The sequence below is a fragment of the Macaca mulatta genome, chromosome 15 (genome assembly GCF_049350105.2).
Source record: "Macaca mulatta isolate MMU2019108-1 chromosome 15, T2T-MMU8v2.0, whole genome shotgun sequence".
Classification (NCBI taxonomy): domain Eukaryota; kingdom Metazoa; phylum Chordata; class Mammalia; order Primates; family Cercopithecidae; genus Macaca; species Macaca mulatta.
This window is the reverse complement of record NC_133420.1, coordinates 83326835-83341310: the sequence shown is the minus strand read 5'-3', so window position 1 is coordinate 83341310 and position 14476 is coordinate 83326835. Positions and strand designations below refer to the sequence as shown.

Below are 14476 nucleotides of genomic sequence, written 5' to 3'. Positions count from 1 at the left end.
GCTGTTAATATTGTCATTGCATTGTGAAATTCTTGTAGTGTGTTTTTCCCCTCTATCAGATCACATAGATTCTTCTTTGTGGCTATTTCATTTGTCAGCTCCTGTACTGTTTTATTGTGATTCTTAGTTTCCTTGGATTGGTTATACCATTTTCCTCAATCTCAATGTTCTTTGTTCCTATCCATGTTCTGAATTCTATTTCTGTTATTTCAGCCAACTCAGTCTGTTTAGGAACTAGTGTTATAGTTGTTCTGTTGTAGAACTAGTGTAGTCATTTGGAGGATGTAAGACACTCTGGCCATGTGATTTCCCAGAGTTCTTGCACTGGCTCTTGCCATGACTTGTAAGTTTTTATCGATCGCTGGGCATTGTGTTGCTTCTTTTAAGGAGTATTGGACTTTATTGAGATACGCAGTTATTTGTTGTTTAGTTTGATCCTTTTGAGGTTTGTAAGGATGGGTATAGGGTAACCTTTACTCAGAGATGGTTAAGCCTTACTACTAAGGTATGGTTCTTCTGGGATCTCTACCGAATGACCCATATGATAAATGTAGACTCACCACTTGTCTTGAGGGAACTTGAATGATTCTCAGCCTTGGTGATCTCTCTGGAAATTGCTTACTGCTTTGCTCTCTAGTTGCTCAATTACCTTACCTTATGGATTTTTTTACTGTATACATTCACATCTTAAGCAAAGACACAGGACACTTTAAGCTGGAATTCTAGATTTATTTTTTAGGGTAATTTCTTCCTCTCCAGAACTCTGTACTATACCTTTTAGCCATCTCAGGCACCTCGGTATCTGATCTCTGTTTTCTCACTTGAACAAAATCGCCATTTCTGCTTGGAATCTGCCTCCTTGCTCCATGGTCCAAAATATGACTCCAGGAAGAAAGCCAGATGATTTTATGGCTCCTCTCATTTCTTTCTCTTATTAGGTTTTATTGTCCTATGCTACTGGTTGTTCAGTATCTGAAAACAGTTGTTTTACATATTTTTTCCAGTTTTATCGTTGTTTAAGTTAGAAGGGTTAATCTAAAGTCTCCTCCACTTAAAAAGAAATCCATTTCTCTTTGATGCCACTTCTTCCTTTGTGAAGCAGGCAAACTCATCTACTCTGAATGAGGGGGCATTTGGAGGGAAAAGGCAGTTGGAGAGTAGAAAAGATTTAAAATAGTCACTTTAGAGAGGGGAGCAAGTCAACAGTAGAAATATAACTGGAGTGCTAGACAGAAATACAAGTGGAGGGATCTTTTGAGAATTTATGGTAATACTGATTTGCCTAAGGCATTTGAATGCTTAGATGTATGCCCTCAAACATGAATTCATATTGTTTTTCAAGGATTGGGATTTGTTAGATATATTAGACAAGGAGACGGAGGGGCAAGGGATGATAAAGTCCAAACAAGAGTACTATTGAATAAATCAGCCATTGGATGTAAGCTGGATTAAAAGAGAAGTGAAGAAGGGAGAGGGCTAGTAGACTGGGAGATCGATGAATGTAATATAATTTATTGTTGAACAACAAATCTGAAAGAATCATTGCCTGCTTTCAGAGAGGAGGATGCTTGATTTCAGAGAGCAGGGTGCCTCAGTGATTTTGGAAGCAGACTAAGGTTAGGATATCACAGGTGTAAAGTTGGAGTATGGAATGGAATCGAGCTGGTGAGATGAAGAGGTCATGGAAATGGAGAGGTCAGATTTTTTGATGGGCCATCTGTATTGTCTTTCAAGTTACCCAGAATGATGAGATGTTGCCTTAGTCTATTTGGGCTGCTATACCAAAATACGATAAACTGGATAGCTTATAAACAGCAGAAATTTGTTTCTCACAGTGCTGGATATTGGGAAATCTAAGATCAAGGCACTAGTAGATTGGTGTCTGGTGACAGCCTGCTTCCTCATAGATGGCACCCTCTTGCTGTGTTCTCACATGGTGAAACGTGGCAAGGCAGCTCCTTGGGACCTTATTTATATAAGGACACTAATCCCAATTTTGAGGGCTCGTCCGTGATGGGTTAGTCACCTCCCAAAAGCCCCACCTTTTATTGCCATCACCTTGGGAGTTAGGATTTTAACATACAAATTTTGGGGGAACAGAAACATTCAAACCATAGCAAGTGGGTATTGGAGTTAGATAATAATTGTGAGCCAGGCACATGTGGCTGAGAATTAGCATGAGTGTATTTGCAGTGAATAGTATTATCAGTATGTATAGTGGAGTCTAGTGTCTAGAGCAGCACTGTCCAGTATGGTAACCACTAGCCATGTGTGGCTATTGAAATTTAAAATAATTACAATGAAATGAGATAATAAATTCAATTCCTCAGTCTCACCTAGCCACATTGCAATTGCTCACTAATTTCATATGGCTACTAACTGTCTTATAAGCAGCATAGATACAGAAAATGTTTATCACTACAGAAAATTCTGTTGTACAGTGCTGGTCGAGAGGACAGGTGTTGTGTGAAGTATCTAGGCCTGTAGCAGACCTTTTGGGCTTGGAAAGAGAAACTTACCTGCAGTGTTCCTCATTTAGGCAGAAACCTTTCAGAACCAGAGGGCTTGAAAAACAAGATCTTTTCCTTTTGCTGATATTGAACTAATGAAACTTGTTGAATAGTTATAAAATACTCTAACAACCCTTATGTCAGTGAAGGAAAAGTCCTTTGAAGGCAAAAACTATAATTAGATACCGCATACCTCTCTGTTATTGGAAATATTACACAAATAAATATGGAAAATATAGTATAGAAAAAAGTGGAACAAATTAAAGGTTTGGTTTTTCTTTTCTTTTTTTTCCCACCCCCCCTACTCTATTCTTGGAGATGTTTCATATTGTTGATCTGGTCTGTAGTATCTTTAGTTGTACTGGACCTCTGAGACTGTTATGTTAGGTATCATTACTTCATTTGGTATAGTTTAGAAGACAATGAAAGCTGTATATCCAATGTATTTTATTTTTTTCCTTAACCTTATTAACTTTAGGTAAACGTGGATTTAAATTTAGTTACTGTTTCTACTAGCAATTTTTTTCTTGAGTCCCGTCTTACATATTTCGATCCTTAGGAGACCTCAGATTCTATTTCGTGGTAGGCACCCCATGTTAGTGGAAGATGTGGAAGAATGATTAAAATACATAGTTACTTCAATGATGGAGTCTCCTATAGGCAAAATACAGGAGCTAATACAGAAATTTTTACCTTAAGATATATTGCTGCTATAACCAGAACCTAAGTATGAGGCACTGGCTTAGAGATCATGAAGTTTATGGTGGAGAAACTGATACCAGGGCTGGAAAGATGGAGATTTATGTTAAGTTGTGGGAAAAAATTTGATAAAACTGTATTTGGGATAATTTAGGAGGCAGACTATGTATGTATCTAATGATCCTACAGTTCTAGGGGAAATGGTTGGAAACAATAGTATGTGTTGGCTTTAGCACTCTGGTTTGAACAAGGTATTAAAAAAGGAGAAGTGAGCTCAGGAAAGAATTAGTTGGTTTGTGACCAAAATAAAAGGGACGAGAGAGAGTCTAGAAATCTGGAGCTTAGAAGGAGTCCGTTATGACTCGGCTCCATGGCAAAGAAACTAAGGGCATAGCTTCCTTATTCAAACCTGTTGTCTTAGATGGCTTCAAGGAAACCACCATTAAGTTCAAGTACACATGCTATGCCTATTCCATGCTCATATGCATACACATAGGTATATAGAAAGAGGGAAACTGGTAGTGAGGGTAATCTTCAAGGAGTCTAGGTATATTGATTGGCACATGCATTGATTGGAAGCAAACAGATTGAAAATCAACTTTTTGAGGCAACTATATGCTAAAAACCCCACAAGTCTGGACCAAAATTGCCTAATAGTCTTTTAGCCTTAAACAACATTTGGGCCCTCAAATATTTGAAAGTAAGAAAAGGAATGCAAAAAATTGTATAGGCCACAAAAAGTTACTGTCCTCAATGTTCATTTCATATATGGCCATGGAAGATAAAGCGTAAAGAAGAACCTCCCAGAAAGCAGAGCAAGCAACTATGGAGAGCCGTAGAGAACAGATTCTTCCAGAATTAGGGACTAATTAAGGAATTTATCCTACTGTCAGGATAGAAAGATCCCTTGAGTTTTTGTCCGACAAGATTTCATTATTGCTGTGGACCAATCACTGCTACATATTGCCCATTCTTCCTTTCTCTGAATGAGAGTATTTGGTGTGCATTCCCTATTCCCATTAAATCTGTGTATATTGGGTTGAGCATGGGTTTAAATTATCTTTCAGTTAATAGGCTGCTGTACTATGAGGACCTACATCTGGACCTCATGGTAATTACTGAGCACTACCAGATGATCCTAGATTTTGAACTGGATGCATTGACTAGATGGGAATTTAGGTTGTCGTCTTTGGGGAGAGAGTGTACAAATAAGGGTGAACAGAATACTGAAATGGGTGTTTGGTAGCCAAAAACGCAGCCTGTGGGCAGAGACTGGCTAACCGTTCTTCAAGCCCATTTCCTTCTCCTTAGGGGCTTGCTAGCATTTGATTGAGTTTTGGCTAATGGAATGTGAACAAAGTAATGTTTCTTACTTACATATTGGTTATATGGTTATGGAAATTTCCCATGTACAATAACTCTATATTGTTTTACCTTTCTGGCATAATGCCAGACAAGTAAGGTGACTTTGGAAGCCATGTGTTAAAGATAGTGGAACTACAAGAGGGAACATGTGGGTCTTGCAATCACCATTTAGATGACAACTAAACACCAATCAGGACCATCTGTTTTGGAATTTATGTGATCAAAACTCTGGATATTATCATGTTTGAGCCATCATACATTTTTGTTTGGTTTTTGGTTATAGCATCTAACTAATTAAGGGTAAAGTTCCCTTTGACCACAACCAACAGTTTTGGTTGCTTTTCTCCTCCCCAGAAGTAATATTATGTCTGTGTTTCTTTCTAGACATTCTGTATACTTTTACATGTATTTGTGTGTGTGTGTGTGTTAAACTATAAGTTAATATTGTGTATTGTGTCTTTTTGTTCCAGAACATGGGCTAGAGATCTCCCTATTGATTATTTTAATTGGTATACAGAATTCTATACTGTAAACAAGTCATTGTTTATTTAGCTTTTCATTTGCTGATTGGCATTAGGTTTTTGTCAATTTTTAAAATACTGTAGTTTTGAATAAGGAGGCCAAATGCCTTATGCAGCCATGGTAGATCTAGTTCTGGTGCATAGACAATAATTTTAAAATTTAATTTAGTTGAGTAATAGGATCACTTTGTATTTGTATATAAGGTGAAATAAGAGGTCAGGATAATTAAATTTTAGAATAGGGGCCTGTGATTTGCAGTTTCAATAAATGGAAGGCCTTAGGAATACCATGGCCTCTTGACACTTGTGTGGTTCCTTTGGAAAGGGATAATTTTTCTAGTCTTAATTAATTTTGTCCGTTATAGAGAAATATTGGAAAACAAAGCATCTGAAATAGCCCATTGATTTCCCAGAATATTTTTGGTATCTGTAGCTGGTACCAGCCTCGGGCTGGGCTCATCTTCTGAAAATCCATTCCATTGTCCCAAAGTGAGTTGATTTCTCCAAGTTAGTCTACAAACCATAATTTAATGACATGCTTCTTTGACTTGGTGTGTATTTCATGTTTGCATCATCTGTTAGAAACAAGATTTTGGCCCATAGATAATATGCTGATGGGGTTGGCGAAGAGGAGTAAGTTAGGCTCTTATAAATGAAAATGTAGGAAATGATAGCAATTTGTGAATTTTTAGCAAACAATGGGAATAGTACAGAAACTGTTACTTCCGCCGGGCGCGGTGGCTCAAGCCTGTAATCCCAGCACTTTGGGAGGCCGAGGCGGGCGGATCACAAGGTCAGGAGATCGAGACCACAGTGAAACCCCGTCTCTACTAAAAATACAAAAAATTAGCCGAGCGCGGTGGCGGGCGCCTGTAGTCCCAGCTACTCAGGAGGCTGAGGCAGGAGAATGGCGGGAACCCGGGAGGCGGAGCTTGCAGTGAGCCGAGATCGTGCCACTGCACTCCAGCCTGGGCAAGAGCGTGAGACTCCGTCTCAAAAAAAAAAAAAAAAAAAAAAAAAAGAAACTGTTACTTCCTTGAAATGGCATTGCTTGTATGAATTTTTTTTAAATGTTGCTCTCTGCTTACTAAGTTTGAGATTAAGAATGACTGAATCATTTGGGATTGAAATACAATTGTAGCTAAAGTTGTTCTTTTTTTTTTCTGAGAAAAGTTAAATATCTTACATTGTTATAACTTTCAATTACATATGAAACACACTAGATATTTTTATTATATATGGAAAATTTAAAAATATTTTTGTATTTATAGAATCATCTAATGAAGCAAAGAGTCTTTTTTGTAAAGTTACAAATCTACTGATTTATTTTTCTGAAAAAACAAATCTTCATTATGCAATTAATACATATATTTGAGCCTCTACAATGTGAGAAGTATAGTACTTGGCTCCGCAAATAATATATATTGAATGTAATTAGAATATTGACATCCTAATGGTTGGTGAGATTTTGATATGACAATGAATGAGAACTTCTGAAGCTGGAGTATTATAAAATCTTACAGTCTGTGAATTGTCACAGTTTTGTAAGTCTGTCCATGAAAAATCTTAGACATTGGTCAAGTGAAACTAGCTTAGGGGCAAAAAATAAAGATTTATTCACAGTAAGAATCCTAGATAGTTCTTTTGTGTAACCTTGATCCAACTCTTATTCACACACGCCTTTTCATCATTGTTTTGTGTCATGTGCTTACTTCTGCTATCTTGTCTTTCATCCCACCAAGCTGTTAGCAGCCTCACAGGGGTCTCAAGACTTAAGCCTCTTCCTAGCCCCCTGTATCATTCTTTGCCTTCCTGTAGCTGCTTTGGGTTTTTCTCTCTCATGTCTCATTTTTAATAGAATGTGAACTCTGTGCTTTATTGTTCTCCATTCTCAAAAGTTAATTACATTTAGACCATGCATGGGGAAGAAGAAGTAAAAAGAGTATGTTTTTTAAAATTTTAAATGGAGTAATCATTACAGTAATTGTGGTAGAGGGTAACATTTTGTGGATATTTACCTCCTTATTTTAAATGGGTTCTAACATTTATATTATTAATAAAATTATTTGCCCTACTCTGAGGGTACAGAATGAAAATGTTGCATAAAGTAATATAGTCACTTAATTTTGAATAAATAGCTGTATTTTCTCTGGTAAACCTTTAAACAAAAGAACTCCAACACTCATTTTCCTTAAAAAATGTAAAGATCTCTTAGTTGCCAAACCTTGGTTATAATAATAATTAACATCTATCATATAACCTATTTTCATAAAGTAGGATTATTAGCATCATTACTTAATTTAAAAGTCTTATCACTTTTTACTTTAATCCCATATATTTTTATCTTACTAATGACTTATACCATTGAGACCTGTAAGACAGTCAATTATATTTCAAGGTCAGGGAAAAAGAATTAAGAAAACAACAGCTCTCAGACACTTTTTAAAAGTAATAATTTTAACAGAGAAGACTCAAGATAGAAGCTAGAAGATTCATAAAAAGTTGTCATTTTCATTTTTGTCAGCCTGAACAACAGAAAATATGTAATAATGTAAAACATTCACGTTTTGTTTATTTTGATGTCTTATTATGATTATGATAATTTTCTTTTTTCAAAGTGCATGTTCTCATATATAATTTTAAAAATGTTTTTTCATGTTCAAATTTGTCCTCAAGGAGTCATAATTTGAAATTAGAGTTTTTTAAATTGAGTACTAACCTTTGATTAGATCATATTTTAAAATTAAAATATTTGAATCATACAGTTCAACTTTGTATAAACTTTTTAAAAAACATTCTATTGGTTTTTTAAATTAAACCTGCTTAAGTAAGAAAAAAATAAAAAACATGGACTAAACAAAATAACTTGTATATAATCTCATTCTCTCTCACACATAAACATTATTAATATTTTGGCAAATAAAACTGGAAATATGCTATACATAGTTTTGCATCTTGTTTTGGGGGCATGCAGTGACATTATTTATACTTATATTTTCAAAGAATCATTCTGGCATCTATTGAAGTATAGACTATAGGTATGCAAAAGTGGAAACACAGGCAAGTTAGGAGGCTAACAGTATAATCTAGTTCAGTTCTAAGACCAGTGGCTTAGGACAGGGTGATAGGAGTAAAGAGAGGTTAGATTCTGCATGTATTTGCATTTTGAATGTAACACTTATGTAATTTTCTAATGGATCAGATATGAATGTCAGAGAGATGAATCAAGGACAATCCTGAGCCACTGTGTTAATGGAATTGCTATTTATTGAGCAGTTATTAAGATTATTTAAAAACTTATTTTAATGAACCATATAATATTCTGTCTCATGAATGTGCTAAAATGTATTTAACTATTTTCATGTTGTTGGATATTCAGATTATATTCCTTTTTCACTATTAAAAATTAAGATGAACATCTTATAATTAGATCTTTGACTGCATAGCTGATTATATTCTCAGGATAGAGCTCAATAAGCAGATTGAGTCAAAAGATAAAAGATGTTTTAAAGTTATGTGTGTGTGTGTGTTTCTTTAAGGCTGTGGCTGTTTTTCTCAGTTCTGGTATTTTTCTGAGAGGACGTGTAAGCACACTTGTCTAATTCCATTCTCATCGGCATTGGCTATCATTAGGTGTTATCATTAAAACACCAATAACAACAAATCAAAATGAAGGACCTTTGCCAGTGTGACAGATACGAAAAGGTATATTGTCTTGCTTTGCATTAAGCATAAAAAGGAATAATAAATTTTTTCAGAGGTGTTTTCTGTTCATATACTTTACGTAAAGTTAATTTTGTTATTTGTGGTGTAGTTTGAGAAACGAGAACTAACATTACTGAGCACATATACTTTGGTTAGGCACATTGCAAGGCACTTCATATTATTTTACTTAACAGTCACAACATGTTAAGATACATAATATTGCTTACATTGCATAAATGAAGAAAGAAAAATAATTGCAAAGAACTTGACAATACACATGAGGACACCACTTTATATAAAAGCCAAATATATTTGTAATGTTGCATGAAAGGCTTGATTCCCTTTGGGCCCGTCACAGTCTTAAAGAGTGTTACTGTTGAAAATTCTAATTTTAATTTGTCATAGCAGGAGATTTTCGTATTTTATATTTAAGAAAAATAAAATACTTTATACATATTTAAAGAGAAAGTTGATAATGTGATGTTTTCTTTGTGTATTATAAGAATATTTTCATGACGGAGAAAATTATTTGCCTTTTAACAAAATCATTTTTAGGTAAGTTTTAGAACAGACCTTGCTAGACTTGAAAATATGCATTCATGTTACTTGTCATATGTTGCCCACTTAAAGAAAACTTAATAGCATTGAATCTGATTTTCCCCTATCAAGCCACTTAGTCATATTCTGAATTAATCAGGCCACACAGTGGAGAAAATTTTTTTCTGAGCTTTACAAGAAGAAGTTGTACCATTTATTATCAAAATTCTCATTATATTAAATGAAAAAACATGACATGTTGACTTTTCACTTCTCAAATCATGTATCTATGTTTATCTCTATATACATCCACATACTCGGTATATGTATATACATTATACAGTTTCTATAAATAAATTACTATTTCACTTACATGTCTATATACAATATAAAATAAAATTTATATACAACACATTTTAATATATAATTATACATTTACTTATGTATTTTATATGTGAATATTCGTGTGTATATATGTCTGTCACGATGTTTATTGTTAGAAATATATTCTGTGACATGTTTCGGGTGTGGTTTTTGTCATTTGCGTGTTCAGTCTTCTGCTGGCGCTTTGCTCTTAGGTCCCTTTCAACAGTTAGTGGTATGCTGCCCCCAGGTGTTGGCAAGTACTTTGATTCACATGATCTCGTGGTCTGAATTTACAAAGCCTGTTTTAGCTAAGGTCTAGATTATGACTTTCGCAGAATTCCTTTTGTAGTTAAAAAACATCTTTTATTAAAATAGATGAAACAGAACAACGTATATATAGGAAGTTGGCTAATTTCTATCCTGCGATCTCTTTAAGAAACAAATATCTTGGAACAATGTAGTACCTTTCTTATTAATCTTTTACTCTTGTCTATCCCTAGATTTATCATAGTACTTTGATTAGAATGGTCCCTTCTAATTTACTCTGACAGCCTCTGGTGGTCAAGTCATTGCCTGGATTCCAGTGTGGTTCATGGTACTATTATGAAGTGGTCATTATCTACATGGCTTTAGATGTCAGCCCAGTTTGCTGTTAAAATGGTTCCTTTCCTCTTGGATTCTTAGACTTGGATGATGGTGATGCATTTATTTTACTTAGAAAAGTAGTATTATTGAAGAGATGAAAGGAGTTTTTACTTTTCTCCTGCTCTAACTCTCCCAAAGTTCCTCTTGTGGCATGGAAGCGGAATAGAAAAAAAGAGAATCAACCTCAGATTTTCTTCTTCATCCACCTATGACTGAATTTCAGATGAGAATATTTTTCTAGTTTACACTATTAGAAGTAGAACCTATTAATTTGCCTTGTGTTTGTAGAATTTAGATTGCTATAGTCTCCTGCATTAAAGACACCAACCACATGATTGATAACTAAAGATATAAATAAGGAGCGGACGAGATCAGACAATGCATAGATCAGTATTAGTTCAGATAATGTTTCTTTGATAATGTAGGTACAAGGAAAATAGGGCTATCACATCCTTGGATTCTCATGAGGATCCTGAGTCATGCTAATAATGTAACCACTATAAAGTGGATGCTTTACATACGTTCTCTGCAATCCTCTAATTTCCTGAAAATAAAAAATAAATATAAATTACTAATAGAAAGTTAATTAAAGGTTAGAGTTTTAATAAATTGGTCCAGGGTCACATATTAGTAAGTTTTGGAGTCAGAACTTGAAGTCAGTTCCTGGTGGTTTAGTGGCTACGGAGAAAAAGAACTTGAACTCAGGATTGCCCAACTTCATCACCCTCCCTATTTCCGATACAGGATTTTCTTTCAAGTTTGGGGCATTTTCTCTCTAGGAGAGATTATTTTTAAAAAAGAAAATTGGTTAAAATATTTAGGAATAGAAATTGGAATAATTCTAGAAGTGTCTTAATCTGCAGCTAATAGCTATTTAGCTGTCAAATGATTTATTTCAAGTGAGTATTATTTAGATTATTTGAAGTTCAGTTCAGTATTGGTGGTAGGAGGGCACCAAAATGAGGTAGACACTAAGCTTCCAGAGGGTTAACATTTTCACTTTGTGAAATAATACTCCATAGACTCTTCAAAATTCAATCTCATTTTCTTCATTTTGGTTTTCTCTTATCACTTTGTGGAACATCTATTCGTCTGTCAGAAATTGAATATCCTGGTTCTATCCTCTATGGCTCTTATATTTTAAAAATATTTCTATCTTCTTATTTTACATTCTGGTAGCTTCTCTTCACTCTTTCTATTGAAATGCTTTATATTGTAGTCATATTTTAATTTCTAAGAATTGCTTTTAATTTCTCATTCTCTTTTCATGGCATCCTTTTTGAAGTTTCTGTATTTTCTTATAGTTTTTAAAACTGGTGTTTAACAAGCAAATAATAATAAACAATTATTTAAGTTCTCTGAATTCTCTTTCTTCTGAGATCTTCATATTTTTTAAAATTTATTTTTGTTGATCCCTTTTTTATGCTGAAGGCCATGGAAGATTATATTTTCCAAAAACGGCCACAGCAATATTTCTGATCCCACAAGTGCTTCTAGAACCTTGCTACTCCCATATCAAGATGTGGAGTCTATTTCCCTCTTTTTGAAATTGAATGGGCCTTTGTTAAGTGACAGTGCATGGCTTTTGAGACTATGTCATAAGGACATGGCTTCTACCAGATTTTCTTTAGCCCTCTCAATTTTCTCTGTTGGAAACCAGCCATCATTCTCTGGGAGAGCCTGGGTCATATAGTGAACTAGGGATGAATATGCTCAGCTAACAGCTCAGCTAGGGTCTCATGCAACAAGCTAGCATCTCATGCAACAAGCTAGCATCAAATGCCAGACCTGTGTGAATGAGCCTTCAGATGACTTCATACACCAGCCTTCAACTGAGGCTCCAGATATTAGGGAACAGAGACTAGCAGTCCCTGCTGTGCCATATTCTATTTCATGATCCATGGAATCCATGAGTCTAATAACAGTAGTTTGACACCATTATGTTTTAGATTAATTTGTCATATGTAACCCTGGAACATATGACAGATTGTTCTAAATTGTAACTGGAACAAAGGCTTTCATCAAATTTATGAAAAGCTTTGTTTGGTCATTCACATTTAAGAATGAAGAAGGCCAGGCGCGGTGGCTCAAGCCTGTAATCCCAGCACTTTGGGAGGCCGAGACGGGCGGATCACGAGGTCGGGAGATCGAGACCATCCTGGCTAACACGGTGAAACCCCGTCTCTACTAAAAAATACAAAAAACTAGCCGGGCGAGGTGGCGGGCGCCTGTAGTCCCAGCTACTCCGGAGGCTGAGGCAGGAGAATGGCGTAAACTTGGGAGGCGGAGCTTGCAGTGAGCTGAGATCCGGCCACTGCACTCCAGCCCGGGCGACAGAGCGAGACTCCGTCTCAAAAAAAAAAAAAAAAAAAAAAGAATGAAGAAAAAAATGCTAACTAGGAGCTCTTTGTATGCAGTTAAGAGTTGGTGACTGGTTGGCTTTTCTTTAGGGTGAATGGGCTATGAGCTTGCTGTTAGGCTGGGCAACCTTTTGGCACCACCACTCATAGCTAGTTGCCTATTTCTCCCTTAGAGATCTCATTCAATTTTTATTTGGTTTTAGTTTGTTTTATGAAATAAATACCTTCTTTTTTCTCCCTTGCAGGTAAATGTCTGCTTACAGTTTTGTATGATTATGTGTGTGTGGAGGGGGGGACATATGGGTGCGGTTGGTCATTCCAAGTACAGTCTTTTAATTAATTTATGTCTTCTACAGCTTGATTTACTCCCGCCTTGTGTTGTAGTGGTTTTACAACTTGAGCCTCTTCTAGGTTGTAGAACATTACTCCTCTTTTCTGTACACATCTCCTACATGTACTCTAGGTTGAAGATTGAAGCTTTCACTGCTTTCTAAAACGGAATTTTTCTAGAGAGAAGAAGTGTCATCTTGAACTAGACTTTAAACCTTCTTGAGTCAGTTGCTTGTTTATTTTCCTAGAAATCTTTCATTTTATTCAAGTTTGAAAGTGTTTCATATACACCTAGGGGAATGCCGTATCTTTCCTTATAATCATTAAAACTTTCCATGTATCTGATATTGTCACCTGTTTTTTATTCCTAATTTTGTGTTTTTATCCTTTTAATCTGATTAAGCTAGCTTGTGAGGGTGCCCTAGATTATGTTTCTTTTAGATTGAGTAGGCCACTTGAGTTCAAAGACCTTGTGATTTTTGAGCCTTTAGTTTGTTGTAGCTGAATAAGCTTTTCTGCTTCTAAGTAATTTTTTTATGTGTCTCAGTAACTCATGTTAGAATTCTCCATACCTGATCTGCTTTCCTCTGGGTCAGAATGAAGGAAAAGGATTAATCTTGTTATTTCTTAGAATCCATTTTTAAAATCTGAGGTGAGGACCTTTCTTTCTTAGAAGTCTTCAATAGTAGGATTTCATGACAGAGTAAATGTAGAGGATATAGGAATAGAAAGGAATAAAAGATGAATTAATATGTTACATTGTAAGATTAATAATACTGCTAACAACAAAGAGGGCAGGGGAATCAGTTTGGGGAATGTGAAAAATATGATTTCAGCTTTTTGTTTTGTTTTATTTTGAGATGATCATAAATTCTAGTGAGCAAATGCATAGTTGTTGGTTGTAGTAAAGTGTTAAAGATTTAAAAAATAGATGAAACACCTTGAAAGCACGAAAGGAAGAGCAAACAAATGTAGGAAAGACCTAAATTTGCAAGGCAGGAGGTAAAAGAGGAGATGCAGGAAAAAAAAAACCAGGACTTAGAGAAATCGTATGTGAAGAATTTTATTGAGAAAGTGTTCAGTAACATCAAATACCCATACATATTAGGTGTTCAGTTTGGATCTATTTTGAAAACTTGCTTAAAATAATTTTGCTTATTGTATATTCTTAGATTTATATGTAGGAACTCCTTAAAAAAAGATAGCTTTCAAAAGAAAGATTTATTTAGCAAATAGCTATTCCTGGGCCCAAACACATTTCATCTTTTACTGGAAGAAACAGACATGCATAGATTTAAGTGCAATACAGAATAGAGAGGACCATCATTCTGTATAGGGTGCTACAGAAGCCTGAATATTATGTATAAAAGCTGTAGGTTGTCGAAGAATGAGAACTATTTTTTCAAACAGTAATGAAAATGATTTTTCTCTAATATTT

The 14476-nt window shown here is 35.2% G+C and overlaps 1 protein-coding gene across 3 annotated transcripts in view; it reads left to right on the top strand.

Annotated features, from left to right (window-relative positions):
* Positions 1–14476, top strand: part of CCDC171 (coiled-coil domain containing 171) — a 387879-nt gene that overhangs the window by 225835 nt on the left and 147568 nt on the right. The window lies entirely within an intron of this gene.